Below are 15341 nucleotides of genomic sequence, written 5' to 3'. Positions count from 1 at the left end.
TACAATTGCTTCGAATGTTTAATACCCACCACTCAATCCACTCAATAATGTCTTTGGTCAGCGGCGGTCTCCCAACCGAAGCCAGTATTTGCGTTGCACAACAGGTCTCACAGCTGGGGATTGGCCTCAACAGAACCAAATACAGAAGCTCCCTGCTGCTTGGGGATGGAGAATCCTGAAAGCAGGCCTGGTGCTCTGCCTTACTGTTCAAATACTTTAATATTGACCACCTCTCAACTGGATATTACCAAATAATTCATTCACTCCCTTCATTTTAAAGACCATGCTCATTTAAAAGCAAATGTAATCCATATGGTTCTGGTTTCTTTACACTCAAGTCACCAACAATATGTTCTTTTGCAAGAGCTACTTCATGTCCAAATGTCCTTGGAGACGATTTTTTTTCCCAATGAGGGCAGGGAGCTGCATTTGGACAAGAGTAATCACCAAAAGGTTTACGTTCACAACCTGAAAATTCAAAACCCGTAAGGTTTTAAATTGTAAACTTGCCCACTTCATATTCTGAAAGGGCCCCAAAGAGCAATAATAGCAAGGATCTGGCAAGTATTAATACATGAACATCTGGAAAAGGGGGGTGGAGTGGAATGAGAGGAGAGGACAGTGAACGATGTGAGGACAGTGACCAATGTGGATGCCATCAGGAAGCCAGGCCAGGGCAGGGTCCCTTGACGAATCCAGGAGACACTGTGTCCTTGAAGTGCTGATGTTCTTGTTGTGAAATCAGCAGCCAGAAGAACACACCAGGAGCCATGAGGGAATTTGTGGTCGGAAACAGAGCTAGGACTTAGATCCATATATTATATAAAACCAAAAATCTGTGGCTGGGCTCTGAGGCTCTTATTTGTTCAAAGGTCATATGAAAAGGTCTGTACTTCTGCTGGGATACCGGTGAAAAAGTATGTAAAGCTAATTTTTCACAGTCAGTGGATTAAACAGTAACTCTCTTGATGAGATCTATATAATGTAGTACCTTATTATGTGTTTCTTTTTATCTTGATTTAGAAAGGACCAAGGATTTTCTCAATTGTGATAAACATCACAAAATGGAAATAAAATTTGACTAGATTGAAAAAAAAGAGTAAATGAATTGTTCTTAAAATTGTTGAAATGTAAATATTTTCTATAATTAATTGTAGATTTAGAGAACAAAGACCGAGTACTGTATGAAATCTGACCAGATGGGCATTCTCTTGGAGAAAAATTAAAATTACATGATTCCTAGCTAAAGGACTAGGGGTGGAAGTAACAATAAAAGAATGGGGCTTCCCCGGTGGCGCAGTGGTTGAGAGTCCGCCTGCCGATGCAGGGGACACGGGTTCATGCCCCGGTCCGGGAAGATCCCACATGCCGCGGAGCGGCTGGGCCAGTGAGCCATGGCCACTGAGCCTGCGCGTCCGGAGCCTGTGCTCTGCAACGGGAGAGGCCACAGCAGTGAGAGGCCCGCGTACCGTAAAAAAAAAAAAAAAAATGCATGATGGGTTTCTTCCATGACATCATTAGCCTCATGGAGACACAGGTGACATAGGAGAACATGAAATGACAGTCTCATAGACAAATTCTACATTGATGAGCCCCATCTGTTGCTGCCATAAGCAGCTACCTTACCCGCGCCTGCACTTTGTCTTCCTTTGGGTCTCATTGGCCTAGTTTCTTGTCAATTCACTGAGTTAAGACAGTGATCTCCCAACAATTCTCATTTCCACAAAATGAGTCAACAGGGCAGGACATGGGAGGAATTTCCAATACTGGAAGTACACACACCACATCAGGTCTGAGCTCTGATATGGAGCAAACAGGGAGCTTCCTGTCAGTGTGTCTGCATCATTTACGCTGTTTCTGGATGAAGCAACATGGAAATTGAAAGGAGATGGTTCTAACAGATGGTCAATTCTCAACCACCCTTTCCATTTATTCTTGAAAGAAGGATATATTATTTTGATTGGGAGAGTAGACTGGCAAAGAGGCTCCAGGTACAGCTAGATGGGAGGAAGAATGAACCTCCTAAGGAGAGTGTGCTGGGGTACATGGGTGCAAGGGCACATACACATGCCCTACATGTTCTGCGTGAGTCTCACTCATGGAAGAAGGCAGGCTGTGATGCTGCACAGGGCATCCCCCTCTGACGCCGCCCTACAGTGTCCAACACGAGCAAACAGAATTAGGGATTGTCAGGGAAGATATTCTATTACTGCCTATCTCCTCAACCTCCACCACAAAAGCTTCCCACTACTCTCTAAGCCACTGTAATGCTAAATGGGGCCACCCTGAAAGAGCAGAGAGTGGGGCGGAAAGAAGGACATGGGGCTCTTTGCCTCCTACCTGGCCTAACACATATGGAAGCCAGGGCATTAGTAAGTAACCCAGAGAGGAAATACAAGGGCTCAGGTATTCTACAGCCATCAAATACTGAATATAAAGGTACCTATATGTCCTGGCCTTTAGATATAGCCAATCTTTAGATACAGATGAGGTCACCTATATGGTAATGCCCCAAAGACACTGTTTGGTACACTTAGTAGCAGAAATTCCAGTGTTTTCTGTCCAGGAGTTCTTTGGCTCCAGATATCTACATGTGGTGTTGCCAATATGAATCAGAAATCTACTGCTGTCACCAACACCACTGCTCCTGGAATAGACTTAGGACTAGGTCCCTTGAGGCCAGTGGGGGCCAGGGGTGGGTTGTAAAGACAAGTTGCACATTCTTGAATGGCCGAAATTTTCCAGTTCATCATACACATTTGACACATGCTGGGCGTGCAATATTGTAAGTTGGGTGGGTGGGTTCTCCCGAAGCAGATGTTGAGATAGGGTTTGGGATGCAAGATATCTATTAGGAATAAAACCTGTGACAGGAAGGGGGATGAAGCAGGATTGGGCAGAGGGAGAAGTCAAGCTGTGGCACAGGCCAACCCAGTGGGGAGCTCTGGACTGAAAATGGCCCTTCAAAATTGACCCAAAACAAATATCTGGGGCTTTATATTCCTGAAACAAATGGCCAGCCCATGTTCAGTTACCAGATGCAGCCTGCCCCTGAATGGGCATGACCCTGCTCAAAGCAAATCTCTGCAGCTAAGGCAGAGCCTAAAGCAGCTGACAGCTGGAGGCTATTTGCTGATTGCACCTTTCACTGCTGGTCAGCAAATGCTTCCTTGAAGAGAGATCTCGATGGTCCCTATCACTGTCTACCATAATGATGGGTTAGTCCAAATCAGGGAGGAGAGGAAAGAGATGAGAAGATAAAAAGATGTAAATGGCACAAGGAGTGAAGAAGCCAGAGCCACCTACTTGAGGTCAAATCCACTCCCAGTCTTGGGCCTGGGAAGACCTGGAGTCAGAGGTCATGTGTCCACTTCCAGCCTCCACTGCCATGACCAACTCCATGGAGTCTTCAACAACCTGACAGGCTGTGCCTCTTGCAGCTCTTGGCTTGGGCTTCAATCTCCTCAATGTTGATGAGGCATGGGACCACTCAGTGCCCACATTTGTACAATCCAGAAGGGGGAGATGTTAAGGAGGTGGGCAGTTAATGTGTTATTTGACCAGTAAGAGGCAGAATATAAATTCTATCCTGTTCAGTCCTGTGAGATTGAGCAATCAGTTGTATTTGGCACCAGCTGTGGAGCTGATAACGCACTATCGTACTGGATCTCGTACCTCCCCATCTCAGTCCTTTCCTCAACTCCTTTCCTGGGATTGCACTAGATAACAAAGCACATAAGCTTCTACCTCAGGTTCCACTCATTGAAGAACCCAGGCTAAGATGATTTGTTTCTTAGGTTAGGGCAAAATGTCTCAGTATCAAAAGTTACCATGCAGCAAAACAGTCAGTCATGTGCAAATGACATGGCTGGTCCAGGACCTCAAGACCGTTGCTGTGTAGAAATTCCCCACCCCAACCCTCCTACACTGTTGGTGGGAATGTATGTTGGTGCAGCCACTATGGAGAACAGTATGGAGGTTCCTCAAAAAACTAAAAATAGAGTTGCCATATGATCCAGCAGTCCCATTCCTGGGCATATATCCAGACAAAACTATAATTCTAAAAGATACATGCACCCCTATAGTTCATAGCAGCACTATTTACAATAGCCAAGACATAGAAGCAACCTAAGTGTCTATTAACAGATGAATGGATAAAGAAAATGTGGCGCGCACACACACACACACACACACACACACACACACACACACACACACACTGGAATATTACTCAGCCATTAAAAAGAATGAAATAATGCCATTTGCAGCAACACGGATGGACCTAGAGATTCTCATACTAAGTGAAGTAAGTCAGAAGAGAAAGACAAATACCATATGATATCACTTATATGTGGAATCTAAAATATGACACAAATGAACTTATCTATGAAACAGAAACAGATTCACAGATATAGAGAAGAGAACAGACTTGTGGTTGCCAAAGGGGAGGAGGGGTGGGGGAAGGATGGAGTGGGAGTTTGGGGTTAGCAGATGCAAATTATTATATATAGGATGGATAAACAACAAGGTCCTACTGTATAGCACAGGGAACTATATTCAATATCCTGTGATAAACCATAATGGAAAAGAATATGAAAAAGAATATATATATACATATATATATACATAAAAAAACCGAATCACTTTGCTGTACAGTAGAAATGAACACAACATTGTAAATCAACTGTACTTCAATAAAATTTAAAAAAAAAAGAAATTCCCCCCAACCCCCACCCAGCAAAGGAAAAATGTAGATTCTAATTTTGCCCCTTCCCCACTTCCCCTTGTAATTAGAGCTTTAACACATGCAAATTTGCCCCAATCCCTTGCCTTTCCCTATGACCAAAAACCCAAAAATTCAGGGAAGTACTTATGTCATTTTTTTTCCCCAACTCAAAAGGCTGGGTGTGCTTGTATTTCTTCTTTGAAGGTGGGGAACTCAAATCAAGAAGATAGAGAGTAAGAAACGTTTCTATGTCCTGAACCTTCATCTGGTATCTGGGGTCCAATACAGAAACATTGCTTCCATTGCTGAGTCGAATGTCCGGCCTCCAACACACCTACAAGAGCACTTTCAGATGTGCCTTTATGAGAAATTCCTTGGGGTCCCAGTGGAACTGGGCCAAGGAAAACTGAAGTCTATTATATCAAGCAGTGCAGTTTACAATTCCAAACAGATTATTACCAGACTGACGTGATGCACCAAATGAAGCCTCTTGGCAACAGGGCTTATCTTCAAGTGTCACTCATAGCTCCACAGTTTATTTGCATCTAAATGTACAATAATGTAGCTGAATCACCTGCTACAGATTAAGGATAGTAAGTCCCCTACATACGAACCTTCAAGTTGCAAACTTCCAAAGATGCCAATGGTGCGTTCACATGTCTAATCACATAAGTTAGTTCATGTGTCTGGCATACATTGTCATGGGCATGCATCCTCTACAAGTGGTTGTGCTTTTGTGTACTTTACTGTACAGCCTGTTCATGATTTTCGTGGATTTGAGAAGGCAGATGAGAAGTCCAAAGAGGTCTTCAGCAACTTAGTAACCCTCAACGAGAAGGTGGAGCTAGATCTGCCAGAGGACGACTTCACTCAACTCCTTGCTGTGCAACATGAGGAGCTTACTAATGAAGACCTGATGGAATTGGAGACCCAGAGAAAGGACAAAGAGAGACAAGAGGAAGAAGTAACTGAAGCACTGAAGAGATTCACGACACAGGAAACGGCAAGGGGATTTTCTTTATTTGAGGAGGCACTGTTAGTTTTTGAGGCACAGGATCTGAATGTAGAAAGGTACACGAAGGTTGTACCAAGCCATTCAGAATGCAATCCAGTGCTAGCGTGTCATCTATGACGAGAAAAAAAGAGCCACGAACCAGACATCACTGGATTGTTTTTTCAAGAGGGTAGACAGAACTGAATCCAGCAAGGAACCAGAACCTGTGCCATCCACGTCAGGCGTGAGTGAAATTGCAGCTTGCCCTCCGTCTCCTGTTGCTGACGATCCTTTGGCTCTACCATCTCCCACCTCCAGTCAGTAACTCTTCTTGCCTGTTCACTCGATGCCAGCCCCTGTATGCCAGCTGTGGTACTGTACTACTGTACTTTTCAAGGTACTGTACTGTAAGATTTAAAATGTTTTCTTTATTTTTTGTTTGTTTTTTATGTATTATTTGTGTGAAAAGTATTATAAACCTATTATAGTACAGACTATATAGCCGATTGTGTTAGTTGGGTACCTAGGCTAACTTTGTTGGACTTATGAACAAATTGGACTTAACGAATGCACTCTAGGAACAGAACTCGTTCGTGTGTAGGGGACATATTCATATGTATTTTTCCCCTCTTCACGTTTAAAATAGGGTAAGTTCTGGGGTAGCTCTCCTTGGAACAGGGTAGGGTCCTATTGTTGGAAACGAGAGCAGGATCAGCCTTTTGGTGTCCAAGGTTGTTACATTCCCAGAACACGCCAGACCACCTCCAGGTCCCATGAGCCCCTGAGGCACCTGGACACCTGGGGGTTGGTTAGAACCCGCTGCTCCCCTCAGCCAGAGGTCAGGAGCCCATATTCTAGGGATGAGCTGAGACCCAAGGGACAGAGAGCAGGACTCATCGGGACGGCCTGAAGCCATGCAAACCTTAAACTCTGTTAGCCACCCCTGCAGTCGTCCAACATTGCAGAAACAGAAGCTTCCCCAAAGAACTCAGCATGAGGCCCAGAGGGAATAATAAGTGATCAAGAGAGCTTGTCAGAATCTTAGGCTGTCACTGCACGAAGGCAGAGGCCTGAGACAGCTGTCCAGATGTTTGAACTTAGATGTCTCTTTACTCTGGGTTCCCTGTGTTCTCTTCTTCTGCGGCCACAGCTACTTGCAGGATTCTGTGAACCTTATTTTGAAAGGACAGCTCTGCCAAACAGGTAGAAGAAATAAAAAGATAAAATGAAAACGAAGAGGACTAGCTCAATTTGAATTAAGTGGGGCTGGAGTAAGAGACAGTGTGGCGTGGAAGAGTTTTGGGCTAAGAAAGAGGTCACTTGAATCCAGTCCATTGCTTCCCAGGGAGAGACGTCTGCAAGTGCCCCGGTAAGGCCCAAACCTCTTGGAACCACAGAATTCTCATCTCTGAGAAGGAGGGTGTTAGCCTGTATCAGAGATTTTCAAGCTTGTCTGTTGTGAAGCATAACACTCTTTATTCAAAACAGACTTTTTTTTTTTTTTTTTAAAGAACTGGTCTCGCTAAACTTGGAAACAATTGAAAACTCCTGGTCTAAAGGATTGCGGAAGGCCCTGACTGAAAATGCCCTCAGTACTCTTCCCTCACGCCCTGCACGTTCACCCCACACAGATGATGTCTTGTCCTCCACACACATGCAGCAGAAATCCCCTTGAGGGAATGTTAAAGTTGCAAAGTGATATTCAAAGAGCAGAACTGTTATTATGTTCTGGCAGAAAAGAAGGTAGATGAAAAAGGATCTGGGCCACACTTGTGACAGTTACTTGGAAATGGGAACAACCCTCAGTGAACTGGAAGAGAAAATATGTTGAGGAATTTTGTCCTGGTTGGTAGATCCTAGATTTGCCTGGGAGGAACTGGGATCCCAATAAATGGCCCTAAAGTCGAGATCCTTAGTTTGCTCAAGCCTTAGAGGGTTACCAAGGTCTTCCCTGCTCTGCAAGAGAGTTCTTTAGTCCCTGCAGGCCTCCTTTCTATCATTAAATACACCTTCACTCCATCCTGGCTCGTCCCAACAGATCAAGAATTCAGAGACCCTCATAGCTGGATGTCAAACATCTCTAGCCTGTAAGAAACTCCTTCAGCATGCTGCCGTTAGCTTCTGAGGGTCTGGTTTTCCTTAGACCCTGGGGAAGGGGTTAGGCAGATCCATTTGGTGCTCTTCATTCACCAGCTGATATTAAATACAGGTAGAATTCTAAGCATGCAGCTGGCTTGGAACCACTAATATACTAATCTGTAGCATTCCTAGTGCTATCCAAATGTGGAGCAAAACATTTATACACACTTCTTGGGAAGTCAGTCAATCTGTCAGCACTGAATGAACTTCTTGGGAGCAAGGAAATATTCAAATTATTTACCAAGTACTACCTCGCATGAATGGACGTGTCAGAATGGGTGAGGGACTGGAGTGAGTCCTGGAATCCTCCTATTGTGCCAGGTGTTGACCTTTAGTTGATAAGTTATATTAGGGGTCGAGTTGTGTCCTTCCCAAAATTCGTATGTTTAAATCCTAACCCCCAGTACCTCAGAATGTGACCTTATTTGGAAATAGGGTCATTATAGATAAAATGAGATTACACTGGAGAAGGGTGGGTCCCTAATCCAAAATGACTGGTGTGCTTATGAAAAGGGGACATTTGAACACAGACACTCACACAGGGAGAACACCATTTGTCACGAGGTAGAGATCAGGGCAACGTGTCTACAAGTCAAGGAACACCAAAGACTGTCAGCAAACTAGCAAACTCCCAATAACTGGGGGAGAGGCCTGGAACAGACCCTTCCCTGAGCACCTTCAGAGAGAGCATAACCCTGCCAACATCTTGATGTCAGAATTTGAATCTAGCCTCCAGAACTGTGAGACAATAAATTTCTGTTGTAGAGGCCACCCAGTCTGTGGTCTTTTTTTTTTTTTGTGGTACGTGGGCCTCTCACCATTGTGGCCTCTCCCCTTGTGGACCACAAGCTCCGGACGCACAGGCTCAGCGGCCACGGCTCACGGGCCCAGCCGCTCCGCGGCATGTGGGATCTTCGTGGACCGGGGCACGAACCCATGTTCCCTGCATCGGCAGGTGGACTCTCAACCACTGCGCCACCAGGGAAGCCCCAGTCTGTGGTCTTTTGTTATAGCAGTCCTACCAAACTGATGTGGATGGTGAGAGGGCCTGGGAGCTCCAGGGGCGGAGCCTGGGTGGCAGAGGGAGAACATTTGAAGGCTTGCGGCAGTGCCTATTTTCCAGTGGGTACGGAAGCATTTCAGTATTTGAGCAATCAGTGTGGCTGTGCATCAGTTTACATACAAACTGATTACCAGGCCTGACTAGATGGTGGGGCGCTCACTGTCTGTCACTTCTGGTGATGTGTAAGAGGAAAGAGAACTATCTGTTCAGGAGAGTTAGAGAATGCACCTGCTTTAATAGGGGGCTGGAGAAGAAGATTGTTATTTAGGTCTATCTTAGCTGTGTGAGTACCTCAAGTTCCATTCTGTGTTGGCTACCTACTATGAGTTGCTTAGGTGGCCTAAGCATTGACAGAGGAAAGAGAAGTCTAAGATTCAGTCTCTGACCTACAATTTACAGTCTAGCTGGAAGGACAGGATTATGTCCCTCGAAAGAGAAGCTTATATAAAGCAATCAAAACTAGAGTGCAATATGACACATACAAATTGTTTTTCTTATGATTACTAATAATTATTGTTATTTTAAGAACCAGCTCAGATGACTACACTAAATTAAAGATTCCCATCAGTCCGAGAGCTCTTCTGTGAGATGAATGGCTATGAAATGCTCAGACTGACAGTTCACATCTTTTCCCCCTGCTCCAGCATACAAGTTGCTCCAAACATTGAGATGTGAGCATCTCTCTTAGATTGTGGGCTCCTTCTAAAAGAATTGGAACAGATCCCCATGCTTTCCACATATAATGTCAATGTTCTCCTCACAATTTTTTTAGTCTCATTCTTGATTTTAATTCATTTTACATTCGGTTTCTGTGTCCATCCTGGTTGTGAAATGTGAGGGTGGTTAATTTGTGTTTCATTAACCTGCCCTCAAGCGTATCGAGATTTCTAGTCTGCTTAGGGCATGTGGATGTGGGCCAGACACACAAATAAGAGCTGTGCACTGACCCTTTCTAGAAAAAGCCAGGGGAAAGTTCTCCGTGTGGTGAGGAAAGCAGGTCTGACTGACAGGAAGAGGGAGGGAATGGGCGAGGCTGATCAGCAACAGGTCTTCCCAGAAGTGGCAGAATTTGCCAAGGGACATCCTGGGGCCCAAGGCCTGCCATGAACACGGTGCCCTTTTTAGCCCCATTTACACCAGGAGAGAGCACAGGCTCAGCATCATCACCTCTGAATGAGAAGGTATGTGAATGGAGATGACATGGACAAGTTCCCATCTCTCAGAGAACTATGGTTGGAGATTCTAAGGGATATAAGTCTGGCCACGCAATCCAGGAAGAAGCTCCAATATCTGTTCTGTCTCTGGGCCCAGTCTGGAGTCCACGAAGCCAACCGGCAAAATGTGTTATTTCCTCTGGCCAGAAACACAGTATCTTTAGAAATCTAAATTCACCTTGACTTTTTTCCCTTTCCTAAGTTGTTTTTGTTATTGGGCTTTGTTTTTCTTCCAGTCTGATTTTCCTCATAACTACTTCAAACTTTAAACTTGGACACCCACTCAAAAAGAAAAATGCTGTCACTGCAGATTCTGTGAGGCTGGGAGACAGGAGCTGTCGGAAGTGAACTGGGAACAGACACATTTTGAATATCTGTTATTTAGAAACGTATCTAGGTGTTTTCTAAACATTTGAATTGAATCTCCAGGAAACTCCTGTTGGATCTGTCTGGATCCTTCCATTACCATAACTGCCTCAGGGATGACACTGGTGTGGTATAAGTAACACTTTACTTTTATCATCTCTACCCCAATTATCAAGGCTTTACAAATTATAACACTGAGGTGCACACGGCTGTGTCGCTGCTATAAACAAAGGATTAAATTATGTTTCCTTTTCATTTTAGTCCTAGTCCTAGAGTTGTACTATTGGTTACAAATTCTCCAAGAACTCTGTCAACCTGTGACTGTCTACAGGCAAATACCTTCTCCAGGGTGGAGCCTTCAGAAGAGTGTTGACTGATACTTAGGTAGGCTTTAACACTTCTAGTCAAATCTTAACATACTCCTTCTAAGAAGACAAACAGCAGACTCATGTTTAAACCCAGAATGTATCAACTTCAGTTATCTGGGTGAATTAAAGCACTAAGACACACACCTACCAAAAAGTAGAACTCCAAAATGAAGGCCAACTGAAGAGTAAAAGATTTAGAAGAATTTTAATATTTTCTCCCTTCTAGTTCATTTCTGTGTAGGTTGGTTTATTTCCTCGGAAATCTACCTAAGTAAACACTTGATTTGCTCTAGCCAGATGTTTGTGGGCTCTTGGCCTGGTATACAGAAAGCAGTGATGGGGAGAAAGCTGGGGAGGAAGATGAGGGCACAAGGGAATGGAAGTGAGACTCAGACTGGGGTGGTTGCTGCTTGTCACTGGACTCTGATGATTTCTGAAAAATGTTTCCGTTTTCTGTGTTTACTGAGGAGCGTCAGTTTCCGGGATATATGTTTTCTTCAAGAACTCCTATTACTTCACAGTGGAGCTGGGGTCTGTTGCAACACTGCTTGTGGTGCCTAGCACAGAGCCTTGTACACAGAAGACATTCCAGGAATGTGTATTTGCTAAATTTACATGAATTCCTAAAGGTTGTGGGTAAATTCCATTTTTATAAGTTGAATCATACTTTAAGAATATATGGGGAACACATTTAAAGGAATACTGCATTAGATCATTTTGTAAAGTTAGTATCACCTCCTGATTTATTTGTTTCGTAAACAGAATTGTGTTTATCAGGTTTCCTTAAAACTGAGCGTGCAGATCCTCTGTTCCTCATCTGCAACATGAGGGGGTTGGACTCAGTGACTTTGAATATTTTTCTGTTTATTGAATACTTCTTCCAGTGCTAAAATTTTAAGGTTTTAGAACCTACCTCCAAATAACATTAAATTTTAGAAATTGAGAGATTTGGCTGTCTTTTCTGTTTTGGGGGATAGGGAGAAAAAAGTCAAGTGATTCTTCTCAAGTTTTGTCTTCATTTATTCACAATCAACTCCTTATTGCAATTATATTCACCTGAAATAATTATTTGTATGATCCCAGCCCTATCTCTCCTATTAGGCAGAGCTCTACTCTGGATTAAATGCATTGTTTGCTTTTAGATATGCTTTACTTCTTGGCTACAGAAGAAATGAGCTCTACTGGATTGAAGTGGGAACAGTTGAATATTCCTCCCCCCTGTAGTGGCTGACTGTAAAAGACATGTATCTTAAAAGCAAAGTCACACAATTAGGATCCTTTCTTTTTTTTTTTTTTTTTTTTTTTTTTGGTGGGAGTTTCCACAGGAAAAAAATTTAAAACATGCTATTTTTTTTAAGATTATATAACTAACGACATTTAAATGTACTGATGGATTATGGTAATTTAGCAAGCTCTCTCTTGGGCCAAATATCCTGTAAATTCTTACAAAATGAAAACGTATGTTGGTTCCTATCATAACTAGAATATTATCAAGTTCTTGAGGATTGGCACGTCTCTCTCCAACTCCACTTAAAAAAACATAGTGACTTTAATATTTTGATAGGAATAACACGATTATTAAGTAATTCAAGCAGTTCAGAACATCACCACAATTTTCACTAGTCAGATACAGTAATCCTTAAAATGTGGTGGACAAACCCTTGTGCACTGTTGGTGAGAATGTAAATTGGTGCAGCCATGATGGAAAACAGTATGGAAGTTCCTCAAAATTTGAAAATAGAAATACCATACAATCCAACAATTCCACTCCTGGGTATTTATCCAGAGAAAATGAAAACACTAATTCAAAAAAAGGTATATACACTCCCATGTTCATAGAAGCATTATTTGCAATAGGCAAGATATGGAAGCAACCTAAGTGTCTATCAACAGATGAATGGATAAAGAAGTGACATACATATAAACACACACACACACACACACACACACACACACACACATATATATATATATATATACACACATATACATACACACAATGGAATATTACTCAACCAAAAAAAGAACAAAATTTTGCCATTTGAAACAACATGGATGGGCCTGGAAGGTATTAGGCTTAGTGAAATAAGTCAGAGAGAGAAATTCAAATACTGTATGTTTTTACTTATGGGGGATCTAAAAAATAAAACAAATGAACAAATACAACAAAACAGAAATAGACTCACAGATACAGAGAATTATATATACAGCCTCATAGATACAGTGGTTTCCAGAGGGAAGAGGGGTGGTGGAGAGGGGCAAAATGGTGAGGGGGGTTAAAAGGTACAAACTACTAGGTATAAAATAGCTATTACAAGGATGTAATGTATAGCACAGGGAATACAACCAATACTTTATAGCAACTTTTTATATGGAGTGTAATCTATAAAATATCAAATTATTGTGGTGTATACCTGAAACCAATATAATATTGTAAGTCAACTATATTTCAGTTTTTTTTAAACGTGGTACACTGGTCAGAATGGCTGTCATCAAAAAGTCTACAAATAATAAATGCTGGAGAGGGTGTGGAGAAAAGGGAACCCTCCTACACTGTTGGTGGGAACGTAAATTGATACAGCCACTATGGAAAACAGTATGGAGGTTCCTTAAAAAACTAAAAATAGAGTCAAGATATGATCCAGCAATCCCACTCCTGGGCATACATCTGGGAAAGATGAAAACTCTCATCTGAAAAGATACATGTACCCCAATGTTCATAGCAGCACTGTTTACAATAGCCAAGACATGGAAGCAACCGAAGTGTCCATCGACACTTAGGTTAGATGAATGGATAAAGAAGATGTGGTATATATATATAATGGAATATTACTCAGCCATAAAAAAGAACGACACAAAATAGTGCCATTTGCAGCAACATGGATGGACCTAGAGATTATCATATTAAGTGAAGCAAGTCAGACAAATATCATATGATATCACTTATTGGTGGAATCTAAAAAATGATACAGATTAACTTATTTACAAAACAGAAACAGACTCACAGACATAGAAAACAATCATAGTACCAAAGGGAAAGGAGTGGGGAGGGATAAATAAGGAGTCTGGGATTAACTACTGTATATAAAATAGATACACACCACTATACACACTACTATATATAAAATAGATAAACAACAAGGACCTACTGTATAGCACAGGGAACTATATTCAATATCTTGTAATAACTGATAATGAAAAAGAATCTGATAAAGAATACGTATATATGTGTGTGTATATACACATATACACACAAATATATGTGTGTGTGTGTGTGTATATATATATATATATACCTGAATCACTTGCTATACACCCAAAACTAACACAACATTGTAAATCAACTTTACTTCAATTTTTTTTAAAAAAAAGGGATCCATACCCTGCAGGAAAAACAAAAATGTGGTGGACAGCATTACAGGCAACACTCTATGTACAAATACAGAGAGAAGAATTGATGGAAGAACAGATGGATATATGGTTGGATGGATGGAAAGAAGAAAGGAAGGAAAGAAAATCACACTATACATGCTTTTGGATTTTTTAAATGTATTTTTAAATTTTAGAATAGCTTTAAATTTACAGAAAAGTAGCAATGGTTGTATAGAGGGTTCCCTTATACCCAGCGTCCAGTTGTCCCCACTGCTAATATCCTACATTAGAAGGATACTGTCAGTGAGGGGGAAATCTCCCGCCTACCTCTCTTTTGAGTTCTTTTGGCTGGTCTAGTAATTAAATTGACACAAGACAGATAAAACAGGAGAAAAAAACAATTTAGTTCTTACACATGGAGTTCTTGTAGAAATGGAATCCCCAAAGTGACAAAAGCAAGCTGTTTATATATCATTTTTAGACAAAGAAACAATTATTTGTGAAGGTTTAACAAAACAAAGGGGCTCATGCTTGGGGTAGCAGACTAATGGAGAAGGAACACTGTTTATACAGCTTAGCCTTGAATTCCCTAACTGGTGATAAGGATGCTTTCTATCCTCCTGATACAGGGAGGATACCTTCACTTGGGAGATTTATTTCCTGCTTTCAGCAGGAAAGAGCAGGGTCAGAGTGGGTTTTTTAAAATATTTTTTTTCACCAGCTGCTTCTCAAGTAACTTTAGTTCAAAACAATCAATATGCCATTGAGGCATATTTTGGGGCAGCCTGCCCTGGGCCCCAACAATACATTGGTCAAAACTAATGAACTAATTTGTCAAGACTAATGAACATTATTATTAACTAAAGTCCATACTTTATTCAAATTTCCTTAGTTTTAAATTCATGTCCCTTTTCTGCCCCAGGATCTCATCTAGGATACCACATTACATTAAGTCATCGCTTCTCCTCAGGCTTCTCTGGCCTGTGACAGTTTGTCAGATTTTTCTCGTTTTTGATGAACTTGAGAGTTCTGAAGAATACAGGTCAGGATACTTTGTAGCCTGGCCCTCAATTTGGGTTTTCTGATGTTGTTCTCGTGA

At 41.9% G+C, this 15341-nt stretch overlaps 1 protein-coding gene across 16 annotated transcripts in view; it reads right to left on the bottom strand.

Moving 5' to 3' along the window:
* AP3S1 (adaptor related protein complex 3 subunit sigma 1) overlaps positions 1-15341 on the bottom strand; it is a 181746-nt gene that overhangs the window by 73651 nt on the left and 92754 nt on the right. Inside the window, exon 7 of one of the 16 annotated variants that reach the window (XM_060143438.1) lies at positions 5744-5852. The exons of the other annotated variants lie outside the window; for them this stretch is intronic. The gene's annotated coding sequence lies outside the window, so the exon portion shown is untranslated. Of the gene's footprint in view, positions 1-5743; positions 5853-15341 lie in introns of those variants that run through there. 16 annotated transcript variants of the gene reach the window in all.

Source organism: Lagenorhynchus albirostris, chromosome 3 (assembly GCF_949774975.1).
Source record: "Lagenorhynchus albirostris chromosome 3, mLagAlb1.1, whole genome shotgun sequence".
Classification (NCBI taxonomy): Eukaryota; Metazoa; Chordata; class Mammalia; order Artiodactyla; family Delphinidae; genus Lagenorhynchus; species Lagenorhynchus albirostris.
Note: the sequence above shows the minus strand (reverse complement) of the source record. Positions and strands in the feature narration are given on the sequence as shown.